Genomic DNA, 23179 nt, shown 5'->3' with positions numbered 1-23179 from the left:
GCTTTAGTTTTCTTGAAAATGTTCCTTTGTGCCATGGCCTGGAACTTCCCAAAAGAGAAAACCAGACAGCCAGGTGCTTGAAATAGTATCAGGAACATTTTGGACTCTTCTTGAGCTACTGGAACACACAGACTTTTTTTACCATGTTGGTTGACCCGAAGATCAGACTTGAAGTCAGATGCTGTGGTACACAATGTGGGTTAATCACATTTACTATATTTTAAATGTATACTTTTTGATTGTGGTTGCCAACTATCATCTTTTTTGTTTGTTTGTAGGAAACTGCCTTTTTGCTACATAGTATATAAGAAGGCTGACCCACAAAGGGATTTGCCCTTGTTTCTTCATATCCAAGTGGAGGAAAGTTGCAGAAAGTAAAGTTTTAAACATTTTAAAATTTTTGTTTTAGATTTTTACAAATCTTATGACAGAAAGGCAGGGGGGAAGGCAGTTGAGGTTAAGTGACTTGCCCAGAGTCCCATAGCTAGGAACTGTGTGAAGGCAGAATTGAACCTCCTATCTCTAGGCCTGGCTTTCTGTCCATTGAGCCACCCAGCTGATTTACCTTGTGAATGCTCCAGTTGACTTTAATTTAGATGGGAAGCCAGCTGTCAATCTTTTTTTTTTTTTTTGGTAAATTTTCTCACTTTACATTCTTTACGTCATCTAAATCCTAGAGCTGGTCAAAAGGGAAAAGGGAAGTATGGAATGGAAAGAGATGAAAGGTCTACCCTCACTTTTCTTTGATAATAGCTCACAAATGAGAAAAGATGAGATAATTAACAGCTGTAAATCATGCACATTTTGGTGTAATAATCAAGCCTCTTGCTTCATTGCATCATATCCCCTTTCAAAGTACCCCCTCTGAAGTCATTTGGCTACTTTTTATGACTGGTCATTATGGGTCAGAAAAAGAAACCTGTATAGCTCTAGTAGAAGAATAAGGTTATCATCATTTAAAAAAAAAAAGTATTCCAATGATTTAGAGTTTGTTGAGTTGAATTCCCAGGGTTTCTCAGTAGTGGTGCTTGGATTTTATTGTATTCCCAAAATGGAAAGCAGGTGTGTGTTAGTAGGTTTTAACTGTTGAATTGTATAAGTACTGAACTGAAGACTAGTTTATTAGGAAGGCTGACTGGAGGGACCTCAGATTGTGGTTTTGCATACTTATAAATAGAATAGGAAATGCATTGCATCTTTTTCTCCATAATACCAGTGCTGAACCATTTAATTAAATCTCAAGTCAAGTCTTTGTTATCTGCCAGCTGATGCTGACTTAGGTTAGCCTCTCTTGTGTTTCCTACTCTATCCTATCTAAAATGGAAATGGGAGACCTTTCATTTAACTAACAAAAAGGGATTTTGAAGTTCATTGAATGCCTGAGGACAAAAATGGAAAGTACCGAGGTGCTAGAAAAACACAAGTTCTATGCTTGTAGGCTAGAGTAATTCATATTTTAAAAATGTAGTGGGCCAGAGATATTTAATTTAACCTGGGGTGCCCTTCTTGGTGAGTTGAGAGAGGCCAGAGGTGAACTGTTGATGCTCATTAACTAAAGGCTACATAAATGTGATGGCAGGACCATTTTTAAAGCTACTGTACTTTCAACTCATCTGGTATGCATTACCATGGGGTTGCTAAACAAGATGAAACTGTATAGCTAATGACATGAAATGTTTCCTCCTTATCTAATCAGGAATCTGCCTTGAGCTGCTAGATTAGATGTTATTCAGAAAGGATAATATAGGAAATAAGTACTTACCATATTTCATTTTAGGAATTAACCACATGCTCTCTTAACTATTGCCTTTTTTTTATGCATATGAAAATGAATTCAGCAGGGAGAAAAACCTGCAATGCTTTCCAATAATTGTAGCCTCTCCCAAAGAATGTAGTAATGACCTGTTCATTGCATAGGCCTTACTTGAAATATGTTCTGTTGTTTTGGTTTACTTGTCCATTTTTGCTGAGATGAATTTGTTATCCCATAGACCTTGGTTAGAATCCTTATCCAGTCACTTTCTTCCTTGTGTGAATTTGAGCTACATCTTATGAATGGGCCTCTAAATTAATTTACTGTCCAAAGCCACATTGAAAGGATATTTTGGGTTATCCAAAGTTCTTTCAGTTTTATGAGTAATCATGAGAAGAAATGTCCTACATGGAATCACCATATCTTTAAGAAGAGAAAGAAAAATTGTCACTCATAAGTAGAAGAAATGTAATTTTTTGGCCCTGATACCCTTTTCTCCCCCAGCTAGTTGTATGAGGAGATTTGATTGTATATGTGGGGGAAGACTTCTCTAGGTGGCGCGATGTATGACAGTATTGTTGTTCAGTCATGTCCATCTCTTAGTGACTGCATTTGGGGTTTTCTTGGCCAGTTTTGGAATGGTTTGCTCTTTCCTTCTCTAGCTCACTTTACACATAAGGAAACTGAAGCGAGCAGAGGTTAAGAGCCTTTCCAGAGGTCCCACAGCTAGCTTAGTTTCTGAGGCCAGATTTCTACTGCACTACCTAGCTGCCCCATGACAACATACCCTTTAAAGTACTTTATATCTCGTATCTCATTTGCTTCTCACAACAGCCTGTGAGATAGGTATAAACTTTTATTATCCTTATTTAATAAATGAAGAACCTTCTGAGAGATTGTGACTTATGTGTTCAATACAGCTAGGAAGTATCCAAGTTGGTATTTCACTTGGTCAACCAGCATTTAAGTATCTGTGTTCTCTCCCTTGCGTTAGCTGTTGTAACTAATGTATACACAAATGAGTTGGTCCTTCCCCAAAGGAGTTTACATTCCATTATGAGGATACGTGTTTATAGATGTACATCTATACATACAGGGTACACAGACAGAGATACATCCTCAGTGATTTGATGAGAATTGAGAGAATTGGCAAAGGTCTCTTGGAGGAGATGACACTTGAGTTGAGCCTTGGAAGGAGATAGTAGTTTCAATATGTAGAAGTGAGGAAAGGTAACATTCTTGGCATAGGATGAGACTATATTTTTCCCGCAGGGGGCTGAAGATTGTATGTTAAATAGGGGCCACAGCAAATAGTATAGCTTGGTTAGAATGTCGAGTAGAAGGGAGCTTAACACCTGGAAAGAGAGGCTAGAAACAATGCTAAACAGAGGGGATCTCATGTCATTCTAAAGGCCATAGAGATCCCCCAAACCTTCTTTAACAGAAGAATGACATGCTCAGATCTTTATTGGAGGTGGGTCTATCTGTTTAGCAGGTATATAAAAGTTGTATTCTCACTAGTTCATCTCTTCTCTGGACCCTGGGAGAGTGAGACTGTTGACTTTGTTCAGCTCTGCCTCATTTCATTCCAACTCATGCACCTTGTGATGTTATTGGACCTCTTTGAAAATGAAGGACACGGAGGCAACTAAGTGGTTCAGTGGTTTGAGAGCCAGGCCTAGACACAGGAGAATCCTGGGTTCAAATCTGGCCCCAAGATACTTCCTAGCTGTGTGATTCTGGGCAAGTCACTTAACCCCCATTACCTAACCCTTACCACTCCTCTGTCTTGGAACCCATACACAAAACCCATACACATTGACTCTAAAATGGAAGTTAAGGGCTTAAAGAAAAAAAGATAACAAAGGACACTCAATAACAATAAGAGTTGGATTATAGAATAGAGGAACTAAATTCTATAAGCTCCAGGTCTTAATCCTATTTCTATTCTACCATGGTAGGAATTGCAATGAACAACTTTTGCACAGTGATACTGTATAAAGGCTGTCTTTCTCTTGTGATATCTGCTTTCATTTTTTGATTTTCAGAATATTAGTTGCATCCTTACACCAAATAAATCCAAGCTATGAACAAAACCAACTTTGTGGGCATTTTAATTTATTATATAAAGAAGTCTTTGCCCATAAAATAATACTTAAACTGACCAACTCTTAAGGTAGTTTTAGAAACATCTTTAGGGTTGACACAAAAAATCGTTATTAATAACTTTTTGCTCAGACTTTTCCCCTTATCTTTTTTTCTCTCTCTTCCCTCCCCCATCTCAATTCTACCTGTAGTGATGGAAATACTGGTGAAGATGAACATTTTAGCTGCTAATCCAGAGAACCTGAATACCTGGTTACATATTTCAGAGCCTCAAGGAAGGGAAGGAAGGGAAGGAAGGAGAGCACAATGTCCTGTTAGATTTATTGACTGTACACAGTGCTTGCTTTGCCTTTAACAAACTGATTGCTGGACTCCACTCTTTGCCTTTTAGGTTTTTTTAACCTTTATTTGAACATGAAAGATAAGTTAGGTGAAAGACTGTAGAACATGGGGAAGAGAGAGAAACAAATTTACATAATGATGGATTTTAAGAGTTGGAAGGGATCTTAGAATAGAAATCCAGTTCTAGGGCACTAGTTATGGCTTCCCCCACAGAAGGTAGACTTTAGCTAGCATTATTGAATAGAATAGTATTATAAACTTATTCCTGTACCCTGCCTATTTGCCCAAACCCGTTCATTTGTCCTAAGTAGAATATGGCTACAGGTCACTATATGTGACTACATGTGTAGGAATTGTTGTCAAAAATCAGGATTTTCTTGAGCTGGTATGTCATTGTTGATATGTAATATTTTAAAATAAAATGGCACATATTTCACAATTTTGTTAGGTGCTTCTCAAGACTTGTTGAAAATGGGCAGGGAGGATTTGTTGGCAACAAATAATTTCCACATACCATTGTTTTGTGGAGAGACTTAGAATGTCCATTGTTATATCGGATCTGTTGGTACCAATCTCTCCTTTCTCCTACCTCAAAAAGAAATATAGACAATTGTCAAACCCTGCAAACAGTACCCTTCTTTTTGGACATTGTAGTATCATATTTCATTTAATTAGAATTTGGATAGTGGAGATCATATGTTCTGTGCTGGCCATAGAACTGTTATAGACACTGGAGAACAGGAAAACCTAGCCACCTGCTTTAGAATATCCTTGGCAAATCAACTTTTGGGTTCTTATTTAGAGTTATTGACTATATTCCTTTCTAAATCCTAAGACACAAGTATTCACTGTCTCTTTCGACTTAAAAATATCTTGAAAAGCCCCATAACTTTAGCAAGTTTCCTTTTAGTCACTCTCATGTCCTTAGTGATACCCTCTCAGCCAGGAAAGATACAAATCAGAGAGATTTCAGGCTTAGAAAAGACAAGAGGGCAGTTTATTTTTGCCTTGAGCAAGAGAGGTAATGTCTACTAGTGGCAGGAGTCAAATAGGGTACCAGAAGAAAATTAAGTGCTACAGGAAAATCTGATTTCAATAATTCATTTCTGCAGACATTAAGCACCCATTGTTGCCAAGACTTAGTTTCTACTACCAGAGATTAAAAGGTGAGTATGGGGGGCAGCTGGGTAGCTCAGTGGAGTGAGAGTCAGGCCTAGAGACAGGAGGTCCTAGGTTCAAACCTGGCCTCAGCCACTTCCCAGCTGTGTGACCCTGGGCAAGTCACTTGACCCCCATTGTCCACCCTTACCAATCTTCCACCTATGAGACAATACACCGAAGTACAAGGGTTTAAAAAAAAAAAAAAGGGTGAGTATGGAACAGTCTTTGCCCACTAGGAATTTATGTTGGGGAAGGTGGAGGGGGAGGGGGAGGGGGATTGAAGTGGTAAATGAGGACCTTTTGTTATTTAGTTGTTTCTGACTCTTTGTGACCCTATTTGGGGTTTTCTTGGCAAAGATACTGGAGTGGTACCATTTCCTTCTCCAGCTCATTTTACAGAGGAAACTGAGGCAAACAGGGTCACATAGCTAAGTGTCTGAGGCCACATTGAACTTGGGTCTTCCCAACTCTAGCCTTAGTTGCTCCAAATAGGATAACACAAATCTAAAGACATTTTCAGAGAGAGAAGCACTGACTTGGTAAGGGGGGAAGATTGAGTCAGGAAAGACCTTGGGACATTAGAAGCCAGGTGAGGAATCGGGCCTTCAAAAAATGGGTGGATGAGAGAAGAACGGGATGGAAGTAAGGGAATCATTTTCTAGAATCACTTCTGCTGCTGCTGCTTTCTCCTTGTGGTAATATATCTTCTCATTTCTCCTTGTGGGAAAACGTGTGTGTGTGTGTGTGTGTGTGTGTGTGTGTGTGTGTGTGTGTGTGTGTGTGTGTGTGTGTTTTTCCAGGGAGGATAGGGCATAATCTCTTATATCTTTTGGAGACATGATTTGGCCACTCCAACATTGAAAAACAAATTTCTCTATGAATGGTAAATATTACTTTGTGGGGGGGCACTTTTGATCAAAAGCTGAAAGCAAAGCCCAATTCACAACTCCTTTGGGTTTTATGGAAGCATATAAGTGATTGTTGGAAACTGAGAGGGAGAGACAGACTTAAATGTATCTTGCAGAGAGAGTTGTCTGTCGCTTGCTTGTTTAACAAGTGAGGGATCAGAGAGCTGTCAAGTCTTGCTTGGACAATGTTTTCAGATTGAAAAGTATACTTCTTGAGTCCTTTTCCGTAAATACCAGTATCCAGTATTCTTGTGACAGATCTTCCGTGGCAATGGAGGCTGGGTGTCCCAAATTAAAGAGGATCCCCGAATTTAAGAACAATAATTGACTCTGTGGTGTTGGTCAGAGATAGTAGACAATCTTCTGAATCCTAATTGACAGGGCACCTGGACAGCCTTTTCTGTACTCAGAATTGTTTTTTGAAGTGTCTCTGCCTTGGTATATATGCATATTCAAGACCTTTTGTGACCTTAGATAGAGGTGTCTATTGTCTGGGGGAAAGAACTTATGATGGGCTAGAACACATAATTAACCTAAAGACGACCTGTAATTGGTGACATTTGGGGGTTTTGGTTATCTCTGAATGGACAGACTTCTCAGCTTGTATACTAATAAAGATCCAGACAGCAGCCAACTGAGCTTCTGCTACTTATATCTTGGAGGTGGGAGAGGGGTTGAGGTTTGCAGAAGTTAGAAGAAAAAGACAATTTATGATGGCACCAAGTACTGTGTTTCAAAGAAAGCTTGTAACTCTTAAAATTCAAGCTTAAAAGGCTTGTTATAAGCCTTAAGACAACATTTTTTCTGATGAGTAGAGGAGTCTCCTAAAATGAGTATTGTATCTGCATTTTGGGGTTGGGGAGAAAATAATAATGATGATAATAAAACAAGATCAGTAACTTTGACTTGATCTATTATATAGCTTCACCTCTTTAGGGGAGAGAAATTAATATTTTGCCAGTACCATCATCATAGTAAGGCACTTTGTTGTTCATTTGGAGACCTGCCTGACTCTTTGTGACACCTTTTGGGAATTTCTTGGCAAAGATACTGGAATCATTTGCCACTTCCTTCTGTAGCTCATTTTGACAGATGAGGAATCTGAGGTAAGCAGGGTCTTACAGCTAGTGTCTGAGGCTAGATTTGAACTGGGGAAGACAAGTCTTTTCCTACTCCAGGACCTGCACTCTATTCCCATTGCCAGTCAGCTACCTCTCACTTGAGATACTCCAGTTCTTACACCCTCTGCAAGTATTTATTCCTTTTCCCTTGGTTTCTACATCCCCTTTTTGGGTATTTGTAAGATGAGTAGGACCAATTTACCCTCTGGGAATTGAGTTTATGAATGAAATTTTCAGGAAATTTCAGGCAATAGAAGTTGGAAGAGACCAAGAAAATCAAGTTTACAGCAACCTCTTGGTGAACTATAAATCCATTCTCTGATATCCCAGACAAATGAAGGCTCATGTAGAATGCTACTTCTTGAATGGAATCTTGAAGGAAATTTGGATTGGGGAGGGGGAGGAATAGGGATCTGGTACAAAGTCATGGAGACAGGAGGAATGCTGCCAAGGGGGAAGCGTGAAGAGAAAGACAGTCATCTCTGCAGAATTTGTGCTTGTTTTTTTCTCTGTGGTCTGCTTGTGATGACAAGCTGCCCCTACAGCCTTGGACTTCCAGGTCGGATGGTCTGGATTCAGATCATACTATAATTGAGACGCCATGTACAAGTCTTTTGATTTTTTTAGCCTCTTCTCGTCTCTAAAATGGGGATGATACAGCTTGTGAGGGGCAAATGAGATAATATATATTAAATGCTTTGCAAACCTTAAGAATTCTTGAAATGTCACACAAATGTAAACTTTATGATTTCCTATGCTTTCTAGGTTTTTCTATTTGTATTTCTTCACATCTACCTGGTTTTTATTTTAAATAAGCAACAACATTTAACCCTCTATCTTTGGGTAAGCTTCACTTTATCCTCATTGCTTGTAGATTTCTATTAGAAGGCAAGCCCTGCCTTCCCCATGAAGTCCCCACATGCTTCCCACAAGCCTATTTAAAATTTCCCACATTTACATTTGACACCCCCCCCCCCCCAACACACACACACACACACACACACACACACACACACACACACACACACAAGAACCTGAGGAAGTGCTGGCTCATCAGGAAGTGTTGGAGCTGGGGATGTGATCCCTGGAGTGAGGTTTTATTTATTTTTTTGCTGATGATACTGCTCTTGGGTCTGCTAATTGTGGGATTTTTTGCCAGTAGAGGCAATTTGGGAAAAACCTGAAGTTTTTTTCAGGAGAGACCTCTCTGGCTTTGATACTGGGGCCTGTTCCTAGCAGGGAAAACTGCCCTTTGTCATTATCTCCTCCTCCTTTTTGAAGTCTGCTCCCCTCCCTCTTGAGATTACCCATTATGTCTCTCCTCCCCTGCCCCCCTTTTCCTTTTTTTTTTTCCAAGACTTCAGCAAATACCTTATGAACACAAGTATCTAAAGGAATATCTGCCCGATCAGAGGATTTAAAAAAAAAAAAACCCTTCATGTAATGTTTAGTTGGGTTTCTATACTCTGGTGCAAATAAATTTATTTTTTCTGCTATGGGGACAGTGAAAGTAAGTTAGCTAGGTGGTTCAGTGGAGTAGACTGATGAACTTGGAATCTGTAAGATCTGAGTTTAAATCCTGCCTCAGATAGTAGCTTTTTCCTTATCTGTAAAAAAATTATTATTTTTTTGGGTAAGACCCAAATGAGAGAAAGCTCTTTGTAAGTCTTTTAAGAATGTGTAGAAATACTAGCAATTATCATTCTGTGAAATTCAACTCCTGTCACTTTTGTGCCTCATTATGGCATGGAAGTTTCACTGGACTCAAGCTATTCTCATGGAGCACAAACCTGGCAGCATGTGTCTAATTGGCCTCTAGTACCTGGGCCCCTAGGACAGGGGTTAGAGTAGCTATCCTGGAGCCCAGAAGACTAAAGGCATGGAAAGATAGTACTAATTGCTAGCATTTATAAACCAAGTTAAAGTTTGCAAAGCATTTCACCTATATTACTTTATTTGAGTCTCAAAACAGTCCTGGTTGGTGTAGTGTTTATTATCTTGTTGTTGAGGAAACAAAGCCCCATAGATTATAGTATGTTATGACATCTGATAATATATTAATATGTGCATATTAATATAAAATATTACATATAAATTATATTTAATATTGATGATAATTATTAGATATTTTATGTAGTGTTTTAAGGTATGCACAGCATTTTATATGCTATCACACTTGACATTCACCATAAACAGGGTACTATTATTGTCATTCAGTAGTTTCAGTATGTCTGTTTAGTCCCAGTGGCCAGAACTAAGAATACTGGGTGGATATTATTAAAAGGCAAATTTAGACTTGATGTAAAGGAAAAAAGTTCCCTAATAAATTTGATATTGTTCAGTCATTTCAGTTGTGCTTGACTCTCCTTGGCCCCATTTGGGCTTTTCTTGTCAAAGATACTAGAATGGTTTGCCATTTCCTTCTATAGTTCTTTTGATGGATGAGGAAATTGAGGTAAACAGGGGTAAGTGACTTGCCCAGGGTCACACAGTGAGTGAGTTTCTAAGATCAGATTTGAACTGACTCTCCAGGCCCAGTGCTCTTATCTGGACTTTCCTTTCCTGGAGAACTAGCAAAATCTGATAGAGAGTTGCCCCTGGTGGTTAACATAACATTAGAATGACATTGCAGTTTTCAACACCAAACACCCATCTTCCCCCTACCCCCACCCCCCAAACATGCCCCAATACCAATACCCACACCAACACCACCAAAACCAAAAAACAAAAAAAAACAGGGAAAACAAAGATGAATCATGGTAATGTGGCATCAGTTCCTTGGGTATGGCAAGGCAGCAACCACCCAAATAATTGACTCCTTCTCTGACCAAAAACATTCTTGAGAACCCCTTGGGGCCACGGCCATCCCTCTCTAAAAACAATAATTCTTGCTCTCAGGGGAGATTGCCTGAGTTGTCAGTTCTTTGGACAAGATCCTGATCTTGCCATACTCATCATATCCACGGAGCCACCTTGCTGCCCCCAACATCTCATAAACCAAGACTAAGGCAGTTAAGCTACTCACCTGGGGTCCCACAGCCACGCAGAGGACTGAAGCTGGGTTAGACCTGAAGTCTTCCTGATTCTAAGTTTAAGGCTTTACTTTGTCACCTTGCTGCCTTTGAGGACTTCTGAGCTACTCCCAGCTCTGTAGTCTTTCAGTGTAAGTGAATGCTGGGTTTGGTTAGCCACAAGGAGGTTATAGGATATCATAGATATATTTAATATTAATATGTTCCTTATTAGTTTAGTTGTGCCTGTCTCTTCATGATGCACACCAATGCTGTCCATAGAGTTTTTATGGCAAAGATGCTAGAGTGGTTTGCCATCTCCTTCTCCAGTAGATTAAAGAAAACAGAAGTTAAATGACTTGCCCAGAGTCACACATCTGGTGAGTGCCAGGGGTCAGATTTGAACTCCATCACTTAGCTGCCTCCATAAATGGTCTGACCATTGTTCAGAGTGTATAGAAAGGAGCCACTGCTTCAGATGGTCTTCTTTAGAGAAGGTATAGTATAGGAAGAATGGACTCTCATGCTGGCAGATATTTCTTGGGAAGCTAAGACCTAGGAAAAGTCCTCCAGAAGGAGGTCATGTTGTCCCCTGTAGAAATAGCCACAGTTATCCAAGGGAAGGATGAGGAATGGTGGTGAGGACACTGAAGTGCCAGCTCTGGCTGGGTCATGTACTGGCTGCATGAGCCTTGGGCTAGTCTTTGGCTTCCTTCTTTGCTAACTTGTCTATAAAATGAAAGCTCTTTTCTTGCTTTTTCCTGCTATAACCTGTACTGTGTTGTGAAAAGTGATTCCTCAGGAATTCTTCTTGTTGGACTTTGGGGAAGGTTACTTTGCCTCTATAGGGTTTGGAAGGAACCTTAGGGTTCATCTAGTTTGGTGCTCACCTTCTCTCCCCCCCCCCTTTTTTTTGGGGGGGGGGGAATAAGGAAACCAGGAACTGAAAAGATTTAAGTGTGACTTTCCCAGGTCACAGAACACACAGTGGCTGAGGTGGGATTTGAATGAACCTCTAATCCCTGAGGGCAGCGAGGTGGCCCAGTGGATAGAGCTCTGGGTTTGGAATCAGGAGGACTTATTTATCTGAGTTCAAATCCAGCCCCAGACACACACTGTGTGATCCAAGGCCAGGCACTGAAACCTGTTGACCTCAGTTTCCTCATCTGTCAAATGAGCTGGAGAACAAAATGGTGAAGCACTCCACTATCTTTGCTAGGAGAACCTCGAATGGAATCACCAAAAGTCAGATATGATGAAAACAATTCCACACCAATATCGATGATCTCTCAATTCAGCATTTCTTTCTATAAAAACTCTCCTTCCTTTTGCCCATTTCCTCCTTGTGATTGGGCTCCAGGCCTTTGCTAGCTTTGCTACCTTCCCCGTGAAGAGAAGAGAAGAAAGCCCTAGGACAGAGATGGGCAACCTTTTGAGGTTGGTGTGTCAAAATTCACCAAAAAACCAAGCATAACTTGGGTGGTGTGTCACTTTGAGAAAAAAACAACATAATTTCATGACATTTTAAATAACAAAAAATATATGAATGTAATATATAACTATTTAATAAATCAAGGTAGAATTGTCATCTATAGTGCACAGACTGTCTATACTACACTATATAGCACCTGTTTCTTCCTCAGCATATGGCCCCATACTTCTCTGTATTTGACTGCATGTGGCCGTGTGTCATCGAAAATGGCTATGTGTGTCAGTGCTGACACGCGTGTCATAGATTTGCCATCACTGCCGTAGGAGGATCTTGGTTTACAAATCTTACAGGTTGCTCAGGCCCAAGGCATAGCAGGAACCGAGGCCTCCTTTAGGGGACTGGAAATGAACATCGCTGGATTCGAGGGGAGGTGACGTGGCACAGAGTGGGGATTAGACTGGGAGCTCTGCGTGTGTGAAGGCAGGAGGGGCCGGATGCAGTTGGAATGGCTTACAACCCAGCTCCCAAGTGGACTCGCTCCAACATTAAGAGATTTGGCAGTTCAAAGGTATGGAGTATGTATTTCCATGGAGACACCTATGCACACAGGCATCACATCACCTGTGCACATAGCTTTAGGGTTTTGCGGTTCATTCAGTATTCATAATTGGGAAGATAATTTTTTAACCAGGTTAGAAAAAAGTTTTTAAATTCTGCGCAATTTTTAAGTGTTTTAAGAAAAAGGCCAGCCTTACCACAGGAAGATTTACTTATACAAATTTATAGATGACTGATTTGCATTCCATGTAACATGCTTAGAGGGAGGGAAGCAGAGTTTTTTTTTTTTTTTTTTTTCTAAATATTCAGATGGGTTTGTGGGGGTCAGGGGGTAATAGAGGGGAGTGAGATCTTCCTTTTGTTTGGCCTTTTGGACTGATTTCATATAGGAAAACCTGGGATTCACCTACAAAATGTATAAAAAATGAAGACTTCATGGGGTCTTCTGAGGAGAGGGGAGTTGTTTTTAGAAACTGTAGCATGTCTCTATCCTTTTGGATCACACCTAAGATAGTGGTGTTCTTAAACCTTTGCATAGGAATTCATTCAAGGGATTCCCAAGTATCATAGGATCATTCTCAGCTCCATTTTAAAGATGAGGAAACTAAGGCCTAGAGAAGTCATTTGGTTATTGTTCAGTCATTTCTTGTCTCTTCCTGAACTCCATCAGTTTCTTAGCAGGGATATGTTAGCAGTGCCATTTCCTTCTCCAGTGGAACCTTTTTTTCAGGGAATTTGAGGTTAAATAACTTGCCCAGGATACCAGAGCTAGAAAGTATCTGGGGTCACATTTGACTCCAGGCCCAACATTCTCCTGAGCCATTTAGCTGGCTCCTTAGAGAGATCGCAGGCTTTAATATTTTGAGTTAGAAGGCACATCTGTGATGGGGATCTGTGTTCCAAAGAGCTGAAGGGCTGTATCGCCAGTTACACAGGTAACATGACTCCCCGTTCTAGTAATGGAGAGGCATTGCAACACAGGTCTCTGGATTCCAAATCCATTCCTACTTTTAACGGTCTCTGAGCTGAACATTGAACCCATGTCTTTTTGGACTCCAAATTTATTACTCTTTCCCTTTTGCCACAGGCTCAAGTTCAAGTCAATGGGAAAAAAATTAATTGCTATCTTCCAAGAAGAGTGTTTGTAGGTAACTTTTAAATACTTAAAGGCCTTAACTGGGAGGTCTGATCATGTAGCTGTTAGACCTCTACGTCAAACTAAATAGAACCAAAGGGGAACATGGGAAAAGGCATTTATTTATCTTACCCTCTCCTTTGCTTCTGCCAAATTGATTGGTGTTGGCTAAGTCTCCCCTCCCTCAACCAATAAAAATTAGAGTGTTCCTATAGATTCCTGTCACCTGTGGCTCTTCCCCTGTTTCTAGATTGGACTGAGTATGATGATGTGTGGCTGGTCTGGGGCAGCTCATCACCAGGCCCAACACCGGAAACAAGTGATTTAACCCCAGTGCTGTCTGTCTGAGGCTCTGTGGGAACTGCAGATGGGATTTATAGGAATAATTGACAGCAAGCTTGACTCAATACAAAGAACAGTGTTTGAGCACGATTACAGTGATGGGCTGAAATAAGCTCTGTTATGATTATGCTCCTACATACTTGGCAGCCTTATTGTAAACCGAAGGAAGTGTGTTTGTCTGTACATACTGTATATAATGTATGCATGTGTACTTGGCCCCCACTCTTTCTGAGGGTAAGCAGATTAGTTAATGTCTGCCTTTCATGAGCGAGAGCTTTCATCCTTAATACCAGGGTTAAACTGCTTTCAAACAGTCCTCAGCCTTTGAGGGTCACATAACCATTTTGATTTTGCCATCCTTCAAATTTATGCCAGATTTTTTTTTTCATATATCTGTATACTTAGGGTATCCTCTACCATCACTCCCCTGTACCCTGAAAGGGGGAAAAAAAAAGAATTAACCTTGTTCTTTTTTTTGCCAGGATTCTTTGACTGAGGAGAGTTCTAGTTTAAGATTGAGAAGAAATATAGATTCTGCTTTAGAACATTCACAGCATACCCTGATAAGAGTCTGTGGGTGGCCACCAACACCCCTTCCCCCACCCTCCCCCCCCAATCCCAGTTTTACCCCAGCCTTCCTGAGTAGGCCATTTTGGTAGGAACATGTGTGCATTCCATTGAAGATACAGAAAGGAGTGTTAGGCCTGCAGAAAGAAGGTAGGCTGCCTTTCCATGGACTCCATTGGACTTTAATGGACATGGAAAGAACTGAAGAATCTGCCTTGATGCTTAATCTGAACCCTTAATCTGCTTCTAACCTAAGTAGGGAGAACTGGGGAAAAATTTGCCCTTAGAATGCATATTCTGTGAGATAATTCTGATAGGAGTCTTGTTGCCTCCCATGTTTTTGTAAGAACATGCTTTTGAATAGCAAAAATGGAAACCAGTTATGTGTTGGTGGCGCCTCCCCTTCCCCTCCCCCCTCCTCCCTTCAATATAGGACCATTCCCCAGGTTATTCACAAAATGATTCTTTGTCTGGTTTTACATTCCCCATCTGGCTACAAAGCCAAATTAGAATTGTGCTTGTTTTAATTATTTCCCGCTTGTGTGGTCAGGAGGTTATTTGGTCTGGCAAGGTTATACTACAGGCCTCTGCTCTCATTAGTACCATGTCCACATCCTGCACAAGTACAGGAATGGTTAAGTTTATCCACTTGTGTGGCCAGTTCTTGATACAACACAGTGGTCAGGACTTAAAATTGCTAGAGGAAATGTGGTGTCTGTGTGGCGATGTTTCCTCCTCTGCTATTCTTCCAATAATGTTAATTACTTAAATGCAACTTTTCTTCCTTAGCAGAAATATGATTTCTCTAAGCAGTTTTTCTGTCATCATCCAGAATTGTGTGTGTGTGTGTGTGTGTGTGTGTGTGTGTGTGTGTGTGTGTGTGAGAGAGAGANTGTGTGTGTGTGTGTGTGTGTGTGTGTGTGTGTGTGTGTGTGTGTGTGTGTGAGAGAGAGAGAGAGAGAGAGAGAAAGAGAGTTGTGTGTTTCTTTAAAAGGATACTTTCCTAGGCAAGCAAATTTTATTTTTAGGTTATATTAGTGGTGTTTAGGAATCAGAAAGTAAAACATTTTCTTGTGCTTCATATCTTATAATAATTTAGGTACTTTTCAACACCCATTTTGAATACTGGAAGTAATTTTGTATGTATTATAGTATACAGGGATTCATTAAAAATATACAAAGCTCTATCTTTATTGAAATCTAAGTTCATTTCACAAAAATGGCATGTGTATTAATAAAATTCTGGGTTTTTTCCTCCTTTTGTGAGAAGACCCTTAAATTTAACTCTTACTCCTTTCTTGTTAAGTTCTTCCACTTGTGCCTGAAACTTCTCTATTTTTCCTCAAACAAACTACTTCTTTTGGGGGCTTTCTTTCAAATGACTGTACTATAGAAGTGATCAGGGAAATGGGAGAAATAAGAAAAGGAATTAGCCCACCCTGGAACTTTGTGAGAGGCAACTTTTTTGAATTTAATGATTTGGAACCTTACTGGGTACACTGTTTTCCCTGGCCTTATGATTTGCCTTTCAAGTTTTGCAAGGCTTCTAGTTTTTACTTTGTTGAGATCAAACATGACACAGTTGGAAAAGAGCATGATTTCTATGAGGATTGCATTAGAAAGATTCTCAATTTTTTTCAAGCATATTTTTCCTTGTAAAAGAATATATTCCTTTATCACTCCCATATATCTTGGTGTCTCTGAAATGTAAAGATTGGTATAATTAAAGGGAACAAAGAGTTATACTGGACAACCCTCTAAATTCTACATAGAATTTAGAGGTAGCATGCATAGTACAAAGGTTGAAATGAAGACTGAGATGTAGGTGTATGGTTACTTTATTAAGAACTATACTCAGGAAAGAACCTAGGTGGGGGTGCCATAAAGGAATGGTTTGGAGGAAGGCAGGGAAGGACACAAGTTTGTGACAGGTATTAGGCTGATTCAGGAGATTCTGGAAATGTCATTGAAATCAGTTGGCAGGAATAGCCCCCCCGTAGGAATCCATTGACAAGTAGGAAATGTTAAAATAAAATGGTAGAAGGAGGCCCTTATTTAATTTAATATGCATACATCACACCTATCAACAAAACTCTGAAAAAGGTGCTGATTACTTTTAAAGGGCAAATGGACTAGTTCTGTTCTAAACCTTTGGTAGTCCTCTGAAGTACTGGACAAATGAGGTTCCAAGAATTTTGGCCTCTCTGGATCAGTTTGGGATTGGGATGGCAACAGAAGGGCAAAGCCTCCCAAATCCATTACCAAAATATCCTTATAAAGATCTTTTGTTATAGGAAAGAATGTGTCTTGTGTGCCTCTACATGGAAATACATGCATGCAAAAAGGGGGAAAACTTATCTGACTGAGGGAAGACATGGCAGCCTTCTAATTAAAGCCTCTTGATGACATTAAACTGTGTGGCTTAATTGCAATAAATGTTACATTAATGGATTGTGTCTCTTAAGAGACAGCATCAGTATACTGCATAATGGAATGGGATTTGACCTTGTATAGGCACATAGGTTTTCCTACAGGGTGAATGAGTGGTGTTGCAGTGGGGCATGGAAGCCCTCTCTTTTTCCCCCACATACACTGGGTGTAGGGGCCTGTGTGTGTGTGCTTTATAAATTAAAATAGCCATGTTGTGGCACTGGGCTAGAATGTAGGCACTAAAAATGTGCATGATAGTAATTTTTAATTCATATTTCAATAATTTATGCTTACAGGTTTATAAAACATCTTCCTCTCAACCATCCTGTGAAGTAAATTGTGTAAATTGTGTTATTCCCATTTTATAGATTAGGAAATTGAAGTCCACAGAAAGGTGAACATGACTTGTCTAAGGCCACATAACCGTCAAGTACCTCACTCAGGATTTGAACCAATTCTCTGTATAGCCAACTTCACAGAACTCCTCTACACTATATCAGTTTTTTTGGTTACTTTTGAATAATTTTTATTTAATTTATTTAATTTATTTAATTTGTTGCCCAGTGAATCTAGTTAGGAATAGTTGTATAAAATGTCTCATTTTGTCCTCATTCAGACAGTGTTTCCATAGTATCTTGAGTAATGACTGTCATATACTTGTATACTTGTATAAAAGAGGATAAACTCATGTCAGTGCTGCTATTGTTGTTTATTTGTTTTCATTCATTTCTGACCCTTTGTGACATCTTTTGGAGATTTTCTTGGCAAAGATACTGGAGTGGTTTGCCATTTCCTTATGTAGCTCATTTTACAGATGAGGAAACTGAGGCAAACAGGTTCAGTGACTTGCCCAGGGATGAGTCTTCCTGATTGCAGGCTTGGCATTCTATCCACTGGACCACCTAGCTGCCCACCACCATTGCTAGGCAGAGCTGAAATTAAAGAGCGTTGGCCTATTTGTCTAGGTACTATAAATATGAAAAATAATAAAGGCTGGTATAAATATAGAAATTAGTATTTTAATTAAAGCCATTCTGATAGATAAAGTTATTAGACCACGCGCTTGTAAGCATTCAAAACTTGCCGCCTAGCCATAATTGTCTCCTGTCTCCTCCCGAGTCTGCTGGCCAAGAGAACCCACTCCCTCCTAACCCAGGAGATTTAAACTCTTCTCTGCGTTGAGACATCCCCACGCCCAAAGAACCAGAAACGGAAACCCGTTTTACCACGGGAAATGTAGTTTGGTAATTTCCCTGTGTCCAGAAAAAAAAAAAATATATGTATATATATATATACACACACACACACACATACACTTAAAGATGGCATCTCCCAAATTTCACTTTTACAGTACTGGGCCTGTCAAAAAACCTTACCTAGTTTATTGTGGATATGGGGAGGAGTCATACCTTAGATCCCTACTCTACTGTTTCCCCCCTTCTCGAATTTGTCCCGTTTGGTGAGATTTCTCTTGAGGAGGAAGCAAAGCTTGGATAAAACATTGTGAATGCTCCGTGTAACTAGGGAAATATAACACACACAGAAATAATTATACCTCCTTCTCAGTTTGTGGATTCCTTAAGAATGAAGGGAGAGGGGCAGCTGGGTAGCTCAGTGGAGTGAGAGTCAGGCCTAGAGACAGGAGGTCCTAGGTTCAAACCCAGCCTCAACCACTTCCCAGCTGTGTGACCCTGGGCAAGTCACTTGACCCCCATTGCCCACCCATACCAATCTTCCACCTATGAGACAATACACCGAAGTACAAGGGTTTAAAATTAAAAAAAAGAATGAAGGGATAAGGCTATATTAGGAATTTGTCTGGAACAAAAGCTTTTCTTTTATCGAACTCAAACTTAGGCCAGGGTAGCTTGGAATTTGGAAATACAGTAATCAATGTATAAAATCTTCTGGTGTCCACTCCCCTCCAACCACTTACTTTCCATCTTGGGATCAGTACTTAGTATTGGTTCCAAGGCAGAGTGGTAAGGGCAGGTTACTTGCTCAGGGTCACATAGCTAGGAATGGTCACAGAGCACATTTGAACCCAGAACCCCAGTCTTCAGGCCTGGCACTCTATCCACTGAGCTGCCTAGTTGCCCATTGATTTCCATTTAAATAGTCCTAATGTCATACTTAAAAGACTTCTGCCAGAATCATGAACATTGTTTCTCTTTTGTTCACATTCCTAGTCACCAGGCGGGTTAGGTTGACCTTTTTTTAAATCTCCCTTCTATACTAAGAGTCTGTGGCCAGTGGTCTGGGTGCTGTAAAATAACTCACCCCAACCACTGGGCTCAAATAAGATAATATTTGTAAAGCACTTAGCCCCATTCCTGATTCATGACAGGTGGTTACTAAATGCTTGCTTGCTTCTGTCACCCACCAAAAGCCAGTTCACAAACTGCTTTTTTTGAGAGAACACCACATGGCATTAGCAGCCATGTCTGGGACTTGACTTGGCCTCTTGGCTTTGTACTCACCTGGCCACCTTGTTGTGCTGCCACTTTGGACAAACACTGACCATAAACATGCCTTGAGAGGGCCTAGGACAAGTACATGCCCTGGCTGGCAGTTTACCCAGACATGTGCTTACCGATCTCTTAGCTGTTTTGCAGGCACAATTTGGGACACATTGGAAAAGACTTCTTCAAATTTGTGTTTTACATGGCACAAAAATTCATTTTTTTCTTTTGAGAATTAAAGAGTTATTTGAATAAATTGTGAGCAGAACAATCCCATTTCATTTTATAGGGGTACAGATTTAGGTCTTAGAGGCAGTCTTAAGCAGTTGTTTTATTTTATAGATGAGGAAAGTGAAACTTACACAAGTGAAGTCATTTTCCCATGGTCATATAGGTATTGAGAAGCAGAGCAAAGATCTCAATCCATGACTTCACCTCCAAATCCAATCCTTTGCACTATACTACAGCTGCCTCCATCACTTATGGTGTAGCTAATACTCCCACACCTTTTTCTTACAGATCTTAATCTCTTATCTTCCTCCTTCCCTTGCTTTCATTAGAAGATTGTCCTTTCTATGAGAGTTGTTGGCATGGCTTTCCTTAGACTAGTCTTTCAAAAATAAAGATTTCTTTTTCTTTCTAAAAGTAGAATTATGTGTTTCCAGATTCTGTTACCTTTTCCTGATGTCATAATAGGAGAAAACCATATGGATTCATTCTTATTCAAAACTCCTCACATCCAGTGACTCATTTCCCTGTTATTTCTGTCTTTCAAATGCTTGTCCACAACTGTTTTGACAGTGGGAAGGACTCATTACTTATGTGGTTTGTAGTTTAAGAGAATCCCAACAAAAAGACAAACAGATTTATCTCTTGCTGGGAAACTTGCCATGCCATCCTGAAAAGGGAGATGGATTCCCCTTCCCCCTCCCCCATTTTGAAAATAATATTCTCCATGTGCCAAGAAAGTGAGCTAAGTCATTTATTGCAAATGAAGGGCTGCTTGCTATATAAACTGGTATAATCTAGAAGTTTAGGGTGGAATGACTTCCCAACCATAGGCGATAGGGGAAGGCATTAGGTATCTAAACTGAGTCCTAAGGGGTAGATAGGACTTTTTGATAGGGGAAGATGGCAACCCAAGCAAAGGTAATAAATAAATAACATAGGGGATAAAGGAAAGGACCTGAGAAAGAAGGATCCAAGGAAGACAGTAAGTAGTCTGGCCATGTGGATGACAGGAGGGAAGGAAGATACATTTTGAGGTTAATGGGAGTTAACAGCTGGATAGCCGCACTGTTACATTGCTACCTTACCCCAGAGATGTTAAAAGAGCATTGGAGAAGTTAATAGCAGGCACAGGTTAATTTTTTCAGAGCTGGTGAAAATTTGGAATAGCCATGGGAGTTGGAATCAGGAATCACTGGAGACCTTGAGTAGGTAAGAGTAGCAGTTTGTACTAGACTCAGTCATCATGTTTTTGTTCCTAGAATTCTAAGAAAAAAGAAAGTGAGAAACTGGTATGACCAAGGTTGAGGGGGGTGAACATGACAATTTGATTCTAGAGTGGAAAGTAGAATTGATATGCTCCATGGAATCCAGCCTGTGTAGAGACACCTTGACTGCAGAAGATGATGTGACAGCTTGGGAGTAAAACAGGGGGAGGAGGACCTAAGGGACCTTGAGGTGGTGGTCAGTACGTATGAGAAAAGATTAGGAAAGATGGGAATCATAACTTCCAAAGGATTCATACATTTGAACTCACTGATTTGGATATGTTATTTCTAGGGATGTAAACAGTGGACCTTTTATGCCTTCTTATCCTTTTCCCCTTCTGTCTGTGAATTCACCATTGGTATATTGCTGTTCTTGCATGTTTCTCCTGAAATAAAAGAGGATGGCAACAGAGCACTTGTTGTGCCATCCCTGACTACCAGCCCATTTTCTCTTCCTCTCATCCGTTTCCATGATGGCACCTTTAATTCCTGTTCTTAGAAGTTCTTCATTAGTTGGATGTTGCAACCTCCCACCACCCACTCTGGGCCTCTCTACTCCCTTCTCTGCTGGTGATAATTTTCCCTTCTTTGTTTAATTTGTACATTATGTGTCCTGTGTGGCATACAGCACTAGTGAAATATTAGTATTAAAGAATTAATACCAATGGGGAGTCATCTTTGAATTCTTCCTCTCCCTCCCCACATCAGTTTTCTGTTCCTGTCTGTTCTACCTTGGAAATGACTGTCCTCCCATCTATCTTTACCGTACCTGCTCAGATTGCCACCATCCTGGTACAAGCCCTCATTACTTCATCTGGATTCTGGTAATATCATTCTTACTCTTCTTCCTGTTCCTAGACTTTGCCTTCTTCAAACTTCAGGAAAATTTCAAATTAGTGTTCCTGCTGCACACAGCCTGGTATATCTGTGTTCTTTTCTCTTACACCAAGTGACTCTCAATTGCTCAGTTGGTTAAAATCCAAATTCTTTATTTAAGATCTTAAATAATCTGGCTCCAAGGTAGCTGTTGCAACCTTAATTCATATTAACCCTTACAGACATTTCCACTATATTTCTTGCACTATTTGCGGGATGATAGAAGTAATGTTTGCTTTCAGTCAGCTTTCTTTTTAGAAAGTTTTTTTTTTTTCATATTTTAAGGTATCACCTTCATTTCCCAATATTTTCTTTCCTCTCCTAAAGGGGCCACCCTTATGACAACAAACAAAAACAAGAAATTAGTTCAGCAGAATTAATTGACACAGGAGCAACTTATTATTATGTAAGTGTAGCGTGGACTATGCATCTTGTCCTGGTGACCTTTATCTTCAGCGAGTCTGACTTGTGAAAGTGTTTGACTCTTTCCATATGTTCCTATTTTCCCTGTCTAGGTAAATTCAGGGGAAGAAATCTAGGACCTGTAGGTATCTATAAAAGTTGAAAGTATGGTGTGTGTAAGGGAGAGGTAGAGTGGGACAGATCTCACACTTGGATTGATAATTTTTTGGGAATGGTTAAATATATTTAAATAGGACCATTTTCCCCACCCCTCCATCATTTGCTTCTGGAACTCTGGTGGGGTTTTTAGTCTCGACACTCCATTCTGAGCTGTGGTAGTAGTCATATTTATGGACTTGTATTTTTACCTGTAGTGCTTTTAAAAATGCTTCTTACTTTGTAGCTGGACGTGCAAGGTGGACTAGGAACATTTCTTTAAACATAGCATAATAAAAATATTGATTTCAGTAGACCTGTGTTCCAACAGAGCTTTTGACATTGTTCTATGAGGCTCAGAGTGATTTGTGAAGGTAAAATGAGTCTAGACCCTGACGCCATCTTTTTTTCAAAGGGATGGGGTGGGTAGCATTTCCACTTCCATCAGTCTTATTGCTTAAACCTTGAAGAGACAAAAAATGTGAGGGCAGGTGCTCCGTGAGTATTCTCTATTATAAACTCACTGATTATTGCCTGTTTTTCTTCATTTAGAAGAAAGAGAGGAAACTGTTTTCAAAAGGACAACTTTCCTTCTACGCCCACATTGTACTTCCCTCTGTTGTGCTGCCATATACCAGTTATTTCCAGTGTCACACAAAGGTCCTTGACTATTTTGTTCTATGAAGTTGGGATATTCTTAGGGATGGAAATATCTCTCGTGGTTTTTAGCAGAAACCAGGCAATGTGGTTGTGTTTGTGTGTTGCGCATGGTTTTTTTCCATTAGTTTGCTTGTTATCCTTCATGAGGTGTATGCATTTAGTTGATATTTCCTCATCTTGTGGGTTCCCTTCCCACTCCTCTATTTTGACAGAGAGTCTAGAAAATCCCCCCCCCCCCCCCCCCCGCCCCCCCCCTCCACG

This window comes from Gracilinanus agilis, chromosome 1 (genome assembly GCF_016433145.1).
Source record: "Gracilinanus agilis isolate LMUSP501 chromosome 1, AgileGrace, whole genome shotgun sequence".
NCBI classification, from domain to species: domain Eukaryota; kingdom Metazoa; phylum Chordata; class Mammalia; order Didelphimorphia; family Didelphidae; genus Gracilinanus; species Gracilinanus agilis.
The sequence above is the reverse complement of the archived record's forward strand: the minus strand, read 5'-3'. Positions refer to the sequence as shown.